The sequence below is a fragment of the Rhineura floridana genome, chromosome 11 (assembly GCF_030035675.1).
Source record: "Rhineura floridana isolate rRhiFlo1 chromosome 11, rRhiFlo1.hap2, whole genome shotgun sequence".
Classification (NCBI taxonomy): Eukaryota; Metazoa; Chordata; class Lepidosauria; order Squamata; family Rhineuridae; genus Rhineura; species Rhineura floridana.
In genome coordinates this window covers 37,676,609-37,690,963 of record NC_084490.1, presented here as the reverse complement: position 1 = coordinate 37,690,963, position 14,355 = coordinate 37,676,609, and the positions used below count along the sequence as shown (strand labels likewise).

At 40.2% G+C, this 14,355-nt stretch overlaps 1 pseudogene; it reads left to right on the top strand.

Annotated features, from left to right (window-relative positions):
* The first annotated feature begins 11,873 nt into the window (after positions 1-11,873).
* LOC133368008 (olfactory receptor 6C4-like) lies at positions 11,874-12,826 on the top strand (annotated as a pseudogene).
* The last annotated feature ends 1,529 nt before the right edge of the window (positions 12,827-14,355 follow it).

The following is a 14,355-nucleotide window of genomic DNA, read 5'->3' as shown; positions in this document are numbered from 1 at the left end:
AGGGATTCTTTATAGCTGATTCATTGACAAATCTCTTTTTGTTGTAACAATTTAAGCCAGATGATAAAAATAGAAAGAGGGGTGCTTGCCTGTTAATCCGTTTTTCTTTAAAGAAAAGATAAACGTCTTGCTTAATCAGTTAGAGCTTGTTTGAAAGTCCGTCCGGTGCTGCTGGCTGAACCTTCTTTCATAAACTAATGAAATCCAGTCCCCCCAACAAACACAAGCTTCTGTGGTTAATCTCTACATTTCTCCCTTCCCGGGAGAAAGTCTTTACCAGTCAAAAAAAAGTTCTGACTGATTTTAAAACTGAAAAAGCTTCTTCTGAGATGAGAGCTCGTCTCAAAGGCAGGCACAGGCGAAGCAACCCTTCCCGGAAGTCAGGAATGGTTTCACTTGATGCGGCCTGATGACGTAGACAAGGTGCTTGCGATGATGCGGCCAGCAATGTGTCCTCTCGACCCTTGCCCTCCTTGGCTTATTAAAGCTTGTGGCCCGGGGCTCCTACTGGGAGGAAGAGTAGGATATAAACAAACAAACAAACAAACAAATAAAGCTTGCTGAGGGGGTTTGACCAAGTGGATCCAATGTGTGGTCAACACATTGTTGAGGGAGGAAGTGGTTCCAGCCACCCTGAAAGAGGGTGATCTGACCACTCCTGAAAAAGCGCACCCTGAACCCATTGGTCTGCAACAACTACCGACCGGTCGCAAATGCCCCCTTCTTTGGGAAGGTGATTGAGAGGATTGTGATGTAGCAGTTCCAGGTACTTTTGGGTGAAACAGATTATCGTGACACATTCCAATCTGGGTTCAGGCCTGGTTATGGGACTGAATCGACCTTGGTTGCCCTGATGGATGGCCTTTATTGGGAGGATAGGGGAAGTGCAAGCCTGTTATTCTTACTTGATCACTTGGTGACTTTTGATACCATTGACTATGGTATTCTCCTGGGCCAACTTGGTGAGATGGGTATCTGAGGCACTGTTTTACAGTGGTTCCAACCCTACTTCCAGGGTAGTTTTCAGAGAATAACATTGGGAGATTGTCTTTTGGTCCCCTGGCAATAGTGCTGTGGGGTGCCACAGGGTACCATTTTGTTCCTTGTGCTGTTTAACATCTATGTGAAGCCCTTGGAAAGGGTCATCAGGAGATTTGGGGTGAGGTGTCAGCAGTATGCTGATGATACCCAGCTCTATTTCTCTGTATCTTCTGAATCAGAAGAGGCCGTGCAAGCCCTGGACCGTGGCCTGAACTCAGTGGTGGGATGGATGAGGACCAATAAACTGAGTCTGAATCCTAGCAAGACGGAGATACTGTGGATTGATGGTTCCCAAGTTGGGATAATTGGTCAGTTGCCTGCTTTGGATGGGGTTGTATTTCCTCTGAAAGAGCAGGTTTGTAGTCTGGGGGTGCTTCTGGATTCATCTTTGTCGCTAGAGGCCAAGGTGACCTCAGTGTCTAGGTGTGCCTTTTACCAGCTTTGACTGATAAGACAGCTGTGGCTGTTTCTGGACTGGGATAGGCTGACCACTGTTGTCCATGCACTGGTAACCTCCAGGCAGGCTTATTGTAATGCACTCTATGTGGGGCTATCGTTGAGGTTGGCCCAGAAGCTGCAGCTGGTGCAAAATGTGGCAGTGAGACTGCTTACTGGGGCAGGGTATCACCAGCATGTCACTCAGCTGCTGAAAAAATTGCACTGGCTACCTTTTAGCTACCAGACTAGGTTCAAGGCTGTAGTTTTGGTGTATATAGCCCTATACAGCTTGGAACCAGGATACTTGAAAGATTGACTTGTCCCTTATATACTCAGTCGATCACTGCGCTCTGCAGGTGAGGGTCTCCTGCAGACAACATCTTATCAGGAGGTCTGTTCCGCACAACATAGGAAACGGACCTTTAGTGTAGTGGCACTTACCCTTTGGAATTCCCTCCCCTTAAATATTCTCTGTTATCTTTTTGGCGTCTACTGAAGACCTTCCTCTTTCAACAAGCCTTTTAAGCAGACCTTATTCCAGTCTGCATCTGTGTTGGAATTGCTTTTTAATACGTTTGTCAACTTTTAAAAAAAAATGTTTTTAAAGATGATTTTTTAAAATATATTTTAAAGTCTGTTTTTATGATGTTTTAAAGTGTTTTTAGTGCTTTTGTTTGCTGCCCTGGGCTCCTGCTGAGAGGAAAGGTGGGATATAAACCAAATAATAAATAAATAAATAAATAAATAAATAAATAAATAAATAAATCAATCAATCTTCTCTATTTGGGTAAATTGTTTCTTGCTATCTTTCTCCCCCCCAATCCACATTTAAAAGCCTCCCTGGTTTGTGAGTCCTACAATTCCCACTATAATTCCCAGGGGAAAATAATATTTAGGAGAGATTGAAAGAACTGTTCACGTTTAGCCTGGTGAAGAGAAGACTGAGGGAAGATATGATAGCACTCTTCAAGTACATGAAAGCTTGTCACATAGAGGAGGGCCGGGATCTCTTCTCAATCGTCCCAGAGTGCAGGACACAGAATAATGGGCTCAAGTTGCAGGAAGCCAGATTTTGACTGGACATCAGGAAAAACTTCCTAACTGTTAGAGCCATACAACAATGGAGTCAATTACCTAGAGAGGTAGTGGGCTCTCCGACACTGGAGGCATTCAAGAGGCAGCTGGACAGCCATCTGTTGGGAATGCTTTGATTTGGATTCCTGCATTGCACAGGGGGTTGGACTTGATGGCCTTATAGGCACCTTCCAACTCTACTATTCTATGAGCTTCTATGAGACACCCTAAGCACACATGTGCCAACATTCAGAGTTTTTTGAGAAAACTCTTGGGAAAAAGTGAGGTATTCCCCTCCCCCTGAGTTCTCTGAGGAAGTTCATAAATACTGAGCTGATTTCAAATCAAGTCATGGGGATTTTACATATCACTAAAACAAGCAAATTAAGAAAAGGGAAAACAATGAATTGAGCCCAAATCCTCATTTCCCACACATTAAAGTAATTATTATTGTGGCATCACCAATATACTTTTAAAAAAAAAATCTAAAAACTGCTAGTTTTGCATTATTATTTAATCAGTCTATGTATAGACTTGAGTTTCAATCATGAAAAGAGAGGCAGGGTATAAATGTAATAAATAAATAAAATAAATAAATATAGGCTGAACACTGTAGGAAGCAGCTGGTGTGAAGCAGGAAGAAAAGTCTATTTTAAACTGGACACTAGAGGGCAGCAGAATACCTGCCATCCTGATGCTTCCCATAAGCTCATTTTAAAACAAAATCTTACAAAACTTATAGCCCTGAACTCAGAAACATTTGCTTAACAGCCATCTAAATTTTCATGGTGATACACAAAACAGTCAGAGAGAATCAACAGTTCAAAGTGTAAAAAGAGGGGAAAAAACCAGACCCCTTTTGGACTTTTTTCTGTCAGAGTTCTCATAATTTGTTGAAATTAATTAAAAATGAGCCATGTTCACAGAGTACCTGTACTCCTGTTACTGATCTTGCCCCATACTCTGACCTTCATCTTCTATAGTTTAAAAGTTAAAAAAATGCCTGGCTGATTTTTAATTAATTTAAGAAATGTAGCATTGAACTCGATGATAACGCCGGGCATGCTCAGAAAGAACCATCTGTCAGTGTTCTAAAAGCCAGACTCCCAGCTGCTTGGCTTGGCTAATCAGGGGGTCACACCCACACCAGGCCTTTATTTCACTTGAGACAGTCATGGCTTCCCCCAAAGAATCCTGGGAAATGTAGTTTGTGAAGGGTGCTGAGAGGAGACTCTTATTCCCCTGACAGAGCTCCAGTGGCCAGAGTGGGTCAGTAGTCAGCTGCTCTGTGAGGGGAATAGAGCATCTCCTAGCAACTCTCAGCACCCTTCACTAATTACACTTCCCAGGATCCTTTGAGAGAAGCCATGACTGTGTAAAGTGATATAAATGTCTGGTGTGGATGTGGCCAGGGACAGCTTTAGTTTAAATTTGGGTGGGAGGCTACATTTACCTGCTGTAGAATAAAAAGGTGGGGAAAACCCTGAAAAAGAATGATACTGTTCAAAATGTTTTCCTTTTGCAATGGAAAGGTGCTTCCTTCCTGCCCAGTGCCCACCCACCCAAACTCCTCCCCTCCCCTTTCTTCCCTGCCCCTCCCATTCCTGCCCTTCTCCTCCCCTCCCTGCCTCTCAGTTTCACCTACCCTAAGCATGATTGCACAAGGATAAATCCCACTGAACTCTAAAAGCATGCAAATGATCAAACCTGACCTCCCCTCCTCCTGCCTCCTATCATCCTCTTCTCTCTCCTCCTTCCCCTCCCTTCCACTGTCCCCCCTCCCCCTCCCCCACGGTCAGTTTTACCTATCCTAAGCATGATTACAAATGTAAATGTACTGCATTCAAGTTGATTCCCACTTATGGCGACCTTATGAATAGGGTTTTCATGAGGCTGAGAGGCAGTGACTGGCCCAACGTCACCCAGTGAGCTTCATGGCTATGTGGGGATTTGAACCCTGGTCTCCCAGGTCATAGTTCAACAGTAAATCCCACTCAACTCAATAAGCATGCACATGATCAACTTTGCCCTCAGCTCCTCCTCCCTCCCATCACCTCCCTTTTGCCTCTTCCCTCCCCCTTCCAATCCCCTCTCCCTCCCCTTCCAATCCCCTCTTTCCCCCTCCCAATCCTTCTGCTCCTGTCTCCCCCTGCCTCCTTTCCTCTACTCTCCCCTCCCCTCCCCATGTTCTGTTTCACCTATCCTAGCCATGATTGCATGGGAGTAAATTGCACTGAACTCAATAAGCATGCAAATGATCAGACCTGCCTTTTCCCTTCTTCCCCTCCCCGCTTCCTTTTTCCTCTTCCCCTGCCCACTCCAAGCCTCCCTCCCCATGGTCAGTTTTACCTATCCTAAGTATGATAGCACAGGAGTAAATCCAACTGAACTCAATAAAGATGCAAATGATCAAACCTGCCCTCTTCCTCCCCCTCCTTATTTATTTATTTATTATTTGATTTCTATCCTGCCTTTCCTCCCAGCGGGATCCTTCCTGCTCTGAACTTCCCCCCCTCCGCATCCCCTCTCATCAGTTTCACCTATCCTAAGCATGACTTCAGGGGAGTAAATCCTACTGAATTCAATAAGCATGCAGATAAATTCACTATTAGGCAAAAAGCCTTGCGATTTAAGAACTTACCTATAGCCCACAGATATTTCTATCAAACTTTAAAAAGCAGGAAAATTGGGCAGCTATAGTGAATGCACCAGGGGAGCAGGAGACCTGTCCTCCTCTCTGAGATATTGTACTGCCCTATAAATTTGTCAAAATGCAAACACAATTTGGGTTGACCTTTCACAGTCCAATCCACTTCCTAAGTAGCTTGGAAGAATTTGGTAACATGTGCCTCTGAGCATATGATGAGTTGTGGCAACACCTGCAATCAGCCCAAAGAATATAAACAAGACATGTGCTGTGCTGATCTTGTTTTAGCAGGGAGAAAGCAATAATATTAAAACAGTTAATATAGTTGAGATAGTCACTTTAAATATGTTTGATTTACTTTGTGATTTTAGTGAAGTTTCCTATAATAAATCTTTTTCTTTTGCGTCTGTTACTGTGAATATGTGAAGTACAGCAACACTTTGCAACACTTAGAAAAAAGCTCCAAAAACAATTGTGGAATAATGGCACTGACTGTTCTGCAGAATAGTTTCCAATGGGTATGAGGGGTGTGTCAATTTGCACAAGATAAAACAGTGGGAGATGAAATATATTCTAGCAAAATTCTAGGTGTGCTCTATGTTTTTAATTGACCTTGCCCACCTTTCCTAAGTAAAATAGTTTAAGCATAGCAGGCTGAAAACATACATCTTGGGCAGGCCAAGTTTGTTTTTTTCCCAACAGCTAGAGTCATTGCTTAAGTAGCAACATATTGCAATCAGTCTGATTTTACATCAAACTGCAGTTTCAGATTCAACTGTTAATGCACCCAGAATAGAAACAGAGCATAACATCCAGTTTGAAACACAAAAGGCTGTCTTCACCATCATATGACATTGACCAATAAAAAAGTTTTGAAATTAGTAATAAAAATAGATCTGACACAGATTTCTACTATGAATAATGAGAGAAATATAATTTTCTAGGTTAGATTCTCTGTAGAAACAGTAGTAACACAGAAAAGAAGCAAAGTAAGAAGAACACCAACAAACATACAAAAATATAATTCTCCATCTTTGGAGATGGCAGGTGTTGCCACCACTTACCATATGCTCAAACGCACATATTACCAAATTCTTCCAAGCTACACAGCAAGTGGATTGGACTGTGAGACCTACCCAAATTGTGTTTGCATTTTTGCAAATTTGAAGGGCAGTCCAATATCTGAGAGAGGAGGTCAGGTCTCCTGCTCCCCTAGTGCATTCACTATAGCTGCTTAATTTCCCTGCTTTTTAAAGTTTGTAAAAATATTTGTTGGCAAACAGGATTGCTCCACAAAGTGGAAAATATGAGAACCATTGAAAAATCTGGTGCTAAATCTCATTCCTAGTTGCGAGTGTAGCAATCACCACCAAGAAACTTCAGTGATGCCATATTCAAGATTAATGTGTAGAGTGTGAGGTCCTGGAGAATATTTTGAATGCCTGGAACATCCTACTGAAGAGCTAGGTTACATTTTTCATCCAGGCAGTAAAGCAGTTCCATGGAGAAAGAATTAGTACAATACACAAATCTCCTTGGGGTTTAGGAAGTTGGTTGCATGAGTTTTTTTTCAGGTAGCCAATCAGGAGCAAGTCCCTCAGGATCACTTATTTTAAACATATGCAAGAAGCATCTGAAGCCCATTTAGAGCTTTAAGAATTACCACCAACTGTTTTGTACAACTGAAGCAGCGCCAGCTTGCCCAGAAGCTATTGCTTTCTCTTAAAAATTTAGATAAATTATTTGCTACTGAAATCTGAATCCTGGAATTTCATTGCATGTAACAGTAGTTGGCTGCTAAGGTAAGTGCTAATCCCATATGCTGATATTCTTTGGTGATGAGGGACCATCTTTCAGAGTCTCGTCTAACAATGGAAAGTTTCACTAGTCTAGGAATAGGTCAATGTCAGTTTCTCTCCAATCATCAGGAAAGGACAAGAAAGCATGACAGAAAACTCTTCTCTTGGTTAACATATTCCCTTTCATGCTGATTGGCTTGCAGGATGCTGGAGACATAGGGACCATACTGGGAACCTGCTCCCCAAACATAAGGGGTCTAAGACTACCTGAGACCCCGAATGACTACACCCCTGCTTTAAGCATGACGAAGTCTGATATTTTGATATGAAACTATTTTTCTGCAAATCCACAAGGCCATGATCAGAAAAAAATCTCTTTAAAAAGATACTTAAGAATTTAAAAGTAGGATGGCATTCCTTGTTCAGGCTGTTGAGGACAGCCTGTGAGTACCTTAATAGCAGTGAGGAGACATTAATTGCTTTGGAAGAGTGTAATGAATTCCCCTGTTGCAGAGCTTTTCTCCTGTTGGTTTATCTGTAATGTCACTGATGTCCCATTCGGTGAGCCTGACTATGATAATAGTTTACGATGTTTGTCATAACTCCTAGTACTACAAATACAGAAAGCCAAACCCTGCTTAGTTCTTTTCCCCAGGCATTGTGAATATCCATTTGAAAAATGGTCTGTCCTTTATCATTTAGTCACGTTCAAACAAGTTTACATCTTGCTATTTTGCTACTGAATGAGAATAAGGCTGCTTGTACTCTACATAAGCGAGCATCATGATATTCTACTACAAAAGAGAAACAAGACTCCAGGACCACCATTGGAATGAAATGTTTGGAGCACAGCAGGGATAGGGAAGAAAAACTTGCATCCTACATATGGAACCTGAATGGAACACATCAGAGTTTCCACCCAGAAATATAATCATTTTAGAGGTAAATATTTATGTATCCATCCTGCTAGCCTTTTGTGTTCATTTGGGGCAGTGTATTTTTTTTTTCATTTTTATGGGTTTTATATATTTGATATGCACATGGACCAGGAATACAACTTGCTTGGTAAATCGGCTGACAGGAAGTGGAAGTTTGTAAATCTGACTGATCTGATCTCTGTCTTCCCCTTTCTGTAGGTCAGTCCCAAGCTTTATGAGGAAAGACGCAGATTTATCTGGTATGCATGCAAGAAATGAAAGGACATTTTTAAAAATCACTAGGGCAATTAATGTTAGGGTCTTTGGGATCTTGGGTGCAACATTTTGGATTTCAGAGAATATGTGTTCCAGAGAGAAAAATGTTCTCTTATTTCATTTTGGAAATGTCTATTTCATCTTCCATTCTGGAATTCAAGATGGTGTCTATGGTGTTCCCAGCAGTTCTCCATTCCGGCACTCAACAGACCCAAATCTGCTTTGCTTTAGCAATGTGGCTGCATCATCTCCCCTCAGATCATGCCCTAGGCCAGCAATAAAACCATTGTCAATTTATTTGATAAAACTAAAATTGCACAAGGGAAGTGTGTGGACAGTTTTTCTCCTCTTATAAGAACTCAGACTCATTCACTGAGGTTCAGGGGAGGCAAAAGGGAGTACTTCTACAGCACATTATTAATCTATGGAACTCAATGTCTGCCCAAAGTTAATTGGTTGATGGCTGTTAGACAAGATGAAAATCAAAATATATATAGGGTGTGGACATTTATTTATTTTATTTATTTTATCACATTTCTAGACCGCCCTATAGCAATAAGCTCCCAGGGCGGTGAACAGCATAATAAAACAGATTAAAATACAAGCGGATGTAAATACAATACAGTACACAATAATATATGATATATGATAAAGATATTGAAGCCATCCATAGTGAAAGTGAGAAGTACTCTATTGAATAAAGCATTTCAACAACATAAATCCCCTGATGAAAGCCTAGTTATAAGGCTGAAACGCGTTGGGTATTTTAAGAAGAATTTTTTTCTCTTTTAAAGAAAATAAACAAATAAATCTGTACAGTTTGGAACTTCCCTCCTTGACATTCTGGGGACATCCCCTCTCTTTTTTCGATGTTAGACAAGATGGGCTTATACAAATTTATGGGAGATTAGTTTATCAATGGCTTCTAATCATGGTGGATATAAATACCTTCCAGGTTCGGAGACAGTAGACAATTGAATGCCAGCCACTGGGTTTTGACTGGTTGACATCTGGAGGAAAGGGATGTTGGGCTATGAATGTAATCCTATGTCCCTTACTTGGGAATAAGTGCCATAGAATTTAATGGGACATACATATGAGTAAAGAAGTATAGGATTGTGCCATCCATAGATATTGTCTGAGACAGCAGGACTCTTAAGTGTTTATACTGCTATATTACTACAACATCTACAACTACTATTACTACTACTATCAGCTTTCCCTTCACTTTGTCTTGCATTGTTATCTATTTTTCATACTCTCTAGATGAAAAACAATCGAATTTGAGCTTCATTAGTGAAGATGTTGGGATACTCAAATACAGAAACAGGATTTGGAACAGGGTGGGAAGTTAAGCCTTACACATACGCTCATCTGCGAGTAAGTCCTATTGAACTCAATCTGGCTTCTTTATGATGAGCAGATGTACACAGGTTTGCAAAGTAAGAATACAGGCAAACCTACGTATTTTTTCTATATATATTTGGAAAAATTGAAAATAATTGCCAGGCACCATGGAATCCCCCTTCCCCATGTTTAAATGAAAATGTGGAAGAGCTTTCAAATTGTTGTTGCATGAGCCACATGATTACCTTGTATCTGAATGTGTGCATTATTTTTAAATTCTAATCTCAGTTATTTGCCCCCTACCTTTTTATCTCTTGTTCGAGTCCCAGCCCTCTCTCTATAATATGATGGTCTTTGCTACCCATTCACTATAATGGGGAATCCAAAAATGGCTATAAATCCCCTCACTTTTGCCTGAAGTGGATATAATTTACATGCACAGGAGCCCCTCCAAATTGAATTAAACTTTCAAAATTAGAGACAAATAAGTCCAGGAGATTTTTTTTTGGGGGGGGGAGTAAAAGGATTATTTTTCCTCAATAATCCTTTATGGAGGTGTTATCCGTTCTTCTTTCTCATGTTGAAAGAATTAAGAGTTAGCTGAGTGATGTGTATTCTTACTTGTACATTTTACAATATTCAGCTTCACATTGGCTTCTCTGGTGCTTGTTTGTCTCCTTCAATAGACCTTTCGAGCCTGGCCTTACAACATGAAGCTATCAAGAATGTTGCCTACTGGGTTCTGAAAAGCTTTGTGGTTTTTTTTTTTTAAAGCGGAGCAATATAGGATTTTTTTAAAAAGAAAAAACATAAATAAAGCCCTTAAACTTAAAAAATCCTTTGGTGCTGTGATTTGCAAAAAATAAAATAAAGCCAGATCTATTCACTGCTCTGCAGAAAACATTTTAGACAGCAAAGGCCAAGAACCTAGAGAAAAAATGGAATACAGGGAAACAGAACTTTATGGTCAGAAAAGTACAAAAGCTACACAGAAACACAGCAACATGAAGATTTGTGGGGGCCCTGATCTGAACAAAGGGGGGATTATTGACATCACACTTTAAATTGTGAGGGGGAGGAGATGCCTTTACCATCCTGATTTGCCTTATGTTTCAAATCCACAGACAGCAAACACTAGGAATGGAAGGATCTGCCAATTTTGTTTATCTCAGTTTCTCATTTTTCTTAAATTCAGTTCTCCACATTTGTGCAGTAATTTATATATATATATATTTAGACATCCTCATGAAAATTCTTCAGCATTTTAGTGCAAATTTCTCTATTTCCAGGAAGTCAGCCTGCATGCCTGCTGTTAAAGTAAACATAAGATAAAGAAGCTGGGAACTCTGCCAATTATTAGCTGTCCAGGAGACCCATCCTTACCACCTGCAGCTGTGTCTTCAGCAGGTTTGTAGCCCATTTCAGAAAGCAAGATATGCCATCAGTACATATGTACTGTTGCACATATGTCAACAGTAGTTAGCCTTGAGCTAGTTAATTCCTGTTATCCTCTAGGGAGTCCAGAAGATTATCTCATTGAAGTTTGTATACAGTACCCAATAGAAGCATACATCATCCCTCTGAGATCTACAGATGGAATCTTTTGATAAGAAAAAACTGTTAAAAAAGGCAGAAAGCCCAATACATTTCACCAGTGTTTTATGCCTGCTCAAAGATTGCTGTTCACTGCTGATCCACACACCAAGTGTGAGACAAGTCCATTACTTACTGTATTTGAGAGAGTAATGTATGATATGCTCTGTGATTAATTGTAATATGATTGATGTAAATCTCCTGTAATATGATGTGTAGATTCATAGAGTCTGATCCTCTGGCTACAGCCATTGATAACATTATTCCTGGATTATGTGTATGAAAAAATAGCATAATACTTGTTAAATTATTCTGAAGTGGAACTCCCTTTTTTCCCCTGATATATCCAAATCCTTTGTTGAAATATCTGACAGCCTACCTGTTCAGACTAACTGCTGTTGGTGACAGTACAAGCTAAGATGAGAATGATGACTGACATATAAGTAATCTGGATAGTCAACGGGCAAAGGGGAGTCCATAAGAACCTCAATCCTGTGAGAGCTGAGTCATATTTCTCCCCCATCCCTAGCCAGCACACAGCCCTGATTTAAATATCTGAACCTCTGTTGACAATTGAGTGGTACAGAACACAGAGAGCAATAGTTGGTGCCGTTTCTCACTGTCAATATTAGCTTCAAGCATCAATGGAAGCTGAAATGGGTGGGGTGGGATTCCTAGCTCATTAATGTTCTTCATTAATTCATTCATCAGGATGACCTTCTGATTCATTGGCAAACAGCAATGGGGAAAAATCAGTCAAGCCCTGCAACGTTCATCCTCCTGGGATTCGGAAATCTCCTTGAATTGAGAATTCTCTTCTTCATATTGTTCCTTGTCATCTATGCTTTGTCTATTTTGGGGAATCTCCTAATTGTTTTACTGGTTGTATTTGACCAGCATCTTCATACCCCCATGTATTTTTTCCTCATGAACTTGTCCTGCTTAGAGACCTGTTACACTTCAACTGTCCTTCCAAGAATGCTGGGCAGTTTCCTGACTGGGGACAGGTCCATATCTATTGCTGGATGCCTCACACAATACTACTTTGTTGGTTTCTGGGCAGCCACAGAATGCTATCTTCTGGCGATGATGTCTTTTGACCGTTTTTTGGCAATATGCAAACCTCTGCACTACACATCTATTATGAATGCTAGACTTTGCATCCAGTTAGCAGCCACATCTTGGATAAGTGGTCTATTGAGCAATTCTATCATAAGTTCTTTTTGGTACAACTAACTTTCTGTGAGTCCAGTGAAATTGATGATTTCTTTTGTGATGTATATCCAGTGGCAAACCTCTCCTGTAGCAATACCCACCTAGTAAAACTTGCAACTGTTATTCTAGGGTTTATAGGAACAGGTCCCCCTTTTTTACTGACTTTGGCTTCTTATGTCAGTATTATTTTCACCGTCTTGCGAATTAAATCCAAAGCCGCACAGCAGAAGGTCTTTGCCACTTGTTCTTCTCATCTGATTGTTGTGACAGTTTTCTATGGGTCATTAGTCTTTGTTTATGTCATCCCAGAAACAGAAACACTGAAGGAGCTACATAAAACCTTCTCTTTCTTCTACACTATCTTGACTCCCATGTTCAACCCCCTCATATACAGTTTGAGGAACAGAGAGATGAAGGAAGCTGTGTCCAAATCTTTCAGAAAATTGAGCAATAGGGTTTCACAGTTTCACTCAAATTAATTAATTAATTAATTAATTCACTCAATTATTTTAAGAGATTTAACATTGAAGTGTATTATAAAGTTGAGCAATATGTTGAATGAACTTGATGGATCTGATGTATACAGAAATATCGTTAATGTTAAGAAAGGTTTTGCCATGAACAGGGATGCTTGATGATCCAATATGGGTGAATTCCTCCATAAAATGACTGGATTCAAACAGGGTTTCATAGATTCGTAGTGTCTTGACAGATCTGCTGAAGTATAAGGAAAGGTGAAATCTTGTGCTGGGATTGGGAACAGTTTTGTGATCAACTGAGATGCTTGAGGAATTCAATCTTTGTTTAGTCCGATCCAAACTAATGTTCAGATCTGAATTTAGGTATTAACTAGACGTTGCACTTCTCCATTTGCGATACACTTCTCAGTGGTTAAAAATAAATAAATGAAATTGTATTTTGAGGGGAGGGATACATTTTCATGTATTTTGTGATATTTTTTTTTAAAAAAAACACCTTTCAAATTAATGTAAAAATGGATTGGAAACATGGATTAAAAATGCAAAGTTGGCACGGGCCATAGATAATACAGATTTACCCATCCCTTTTCATTGAGAAATGATGAACACTGTTTTGGCCTGTGATTCAGTCTTTTGAAAATGATACTCCAAGGGCCATGGGCAATGATAATGGAACAAGAAAAAGAATACGGCAAGCAAAAACCTGCAACAAAACACTTTGGTATATCTCTAACACCTAACAGGAATGTTCCTGTTCTCTGCTCCATTTATTTCAAGACTTACAATGGTGGTGGTCAAAGGGTGGGATGTGTGTGAGAAAACATAAATAAAAGTACATTCCCAGCTTCTTCCCCCCATCCAACCTTGCCAGCATTGGAGACCTGAAGTCCCACCACGCCATCTCCCATCGCACAAATGATACTCCCTCTTCTCTACTGTGGGAACAGCAGTAGGATCATTGAATAGTATTTAAATGAATGTTTTATCTCAATGTACACATATCCAAAAGTGGTTTTATCCTAGAACACCATTTGTAATGTACTTCCATACTTTCTGGAACTGTGAGCTGTATTTGCATTGCAAAGGTTGGAGAATGGTGAAATCTGAAGGATAACTATGTTTCAGTCTGAAGTTTAAATTAGTTTGTATTGCAATTCATACGTAATGAACTCCTCAAGCATTCCTAGGTTTCTATCAGGTCAGGTCATATTGGAAGTTAAAGCCCTCAAGCATCCTCACTAGACTCATAAGAAAAGATGAGAACATAAGACTTGCTGTGCTGGATCATGCCAAAGGCTCATCTAGTCCAGCATCATGTTATCACAGTGTCAGCCTAAAGCCCACAAGAAGCCTGCAAGTGGGACCTTAGCTAGGGATGACTGTCCCCAGTTATGATTCCCAGCAAATGGTATTTGTAATGACATTTCCACAGCCAGTATAATTATCTTATATGTCTACCTTTGAACTCAGATCGTTCTCTTTTTGACCATGTTCACACCATACATCTATTCCATTATTATTCCACTTTA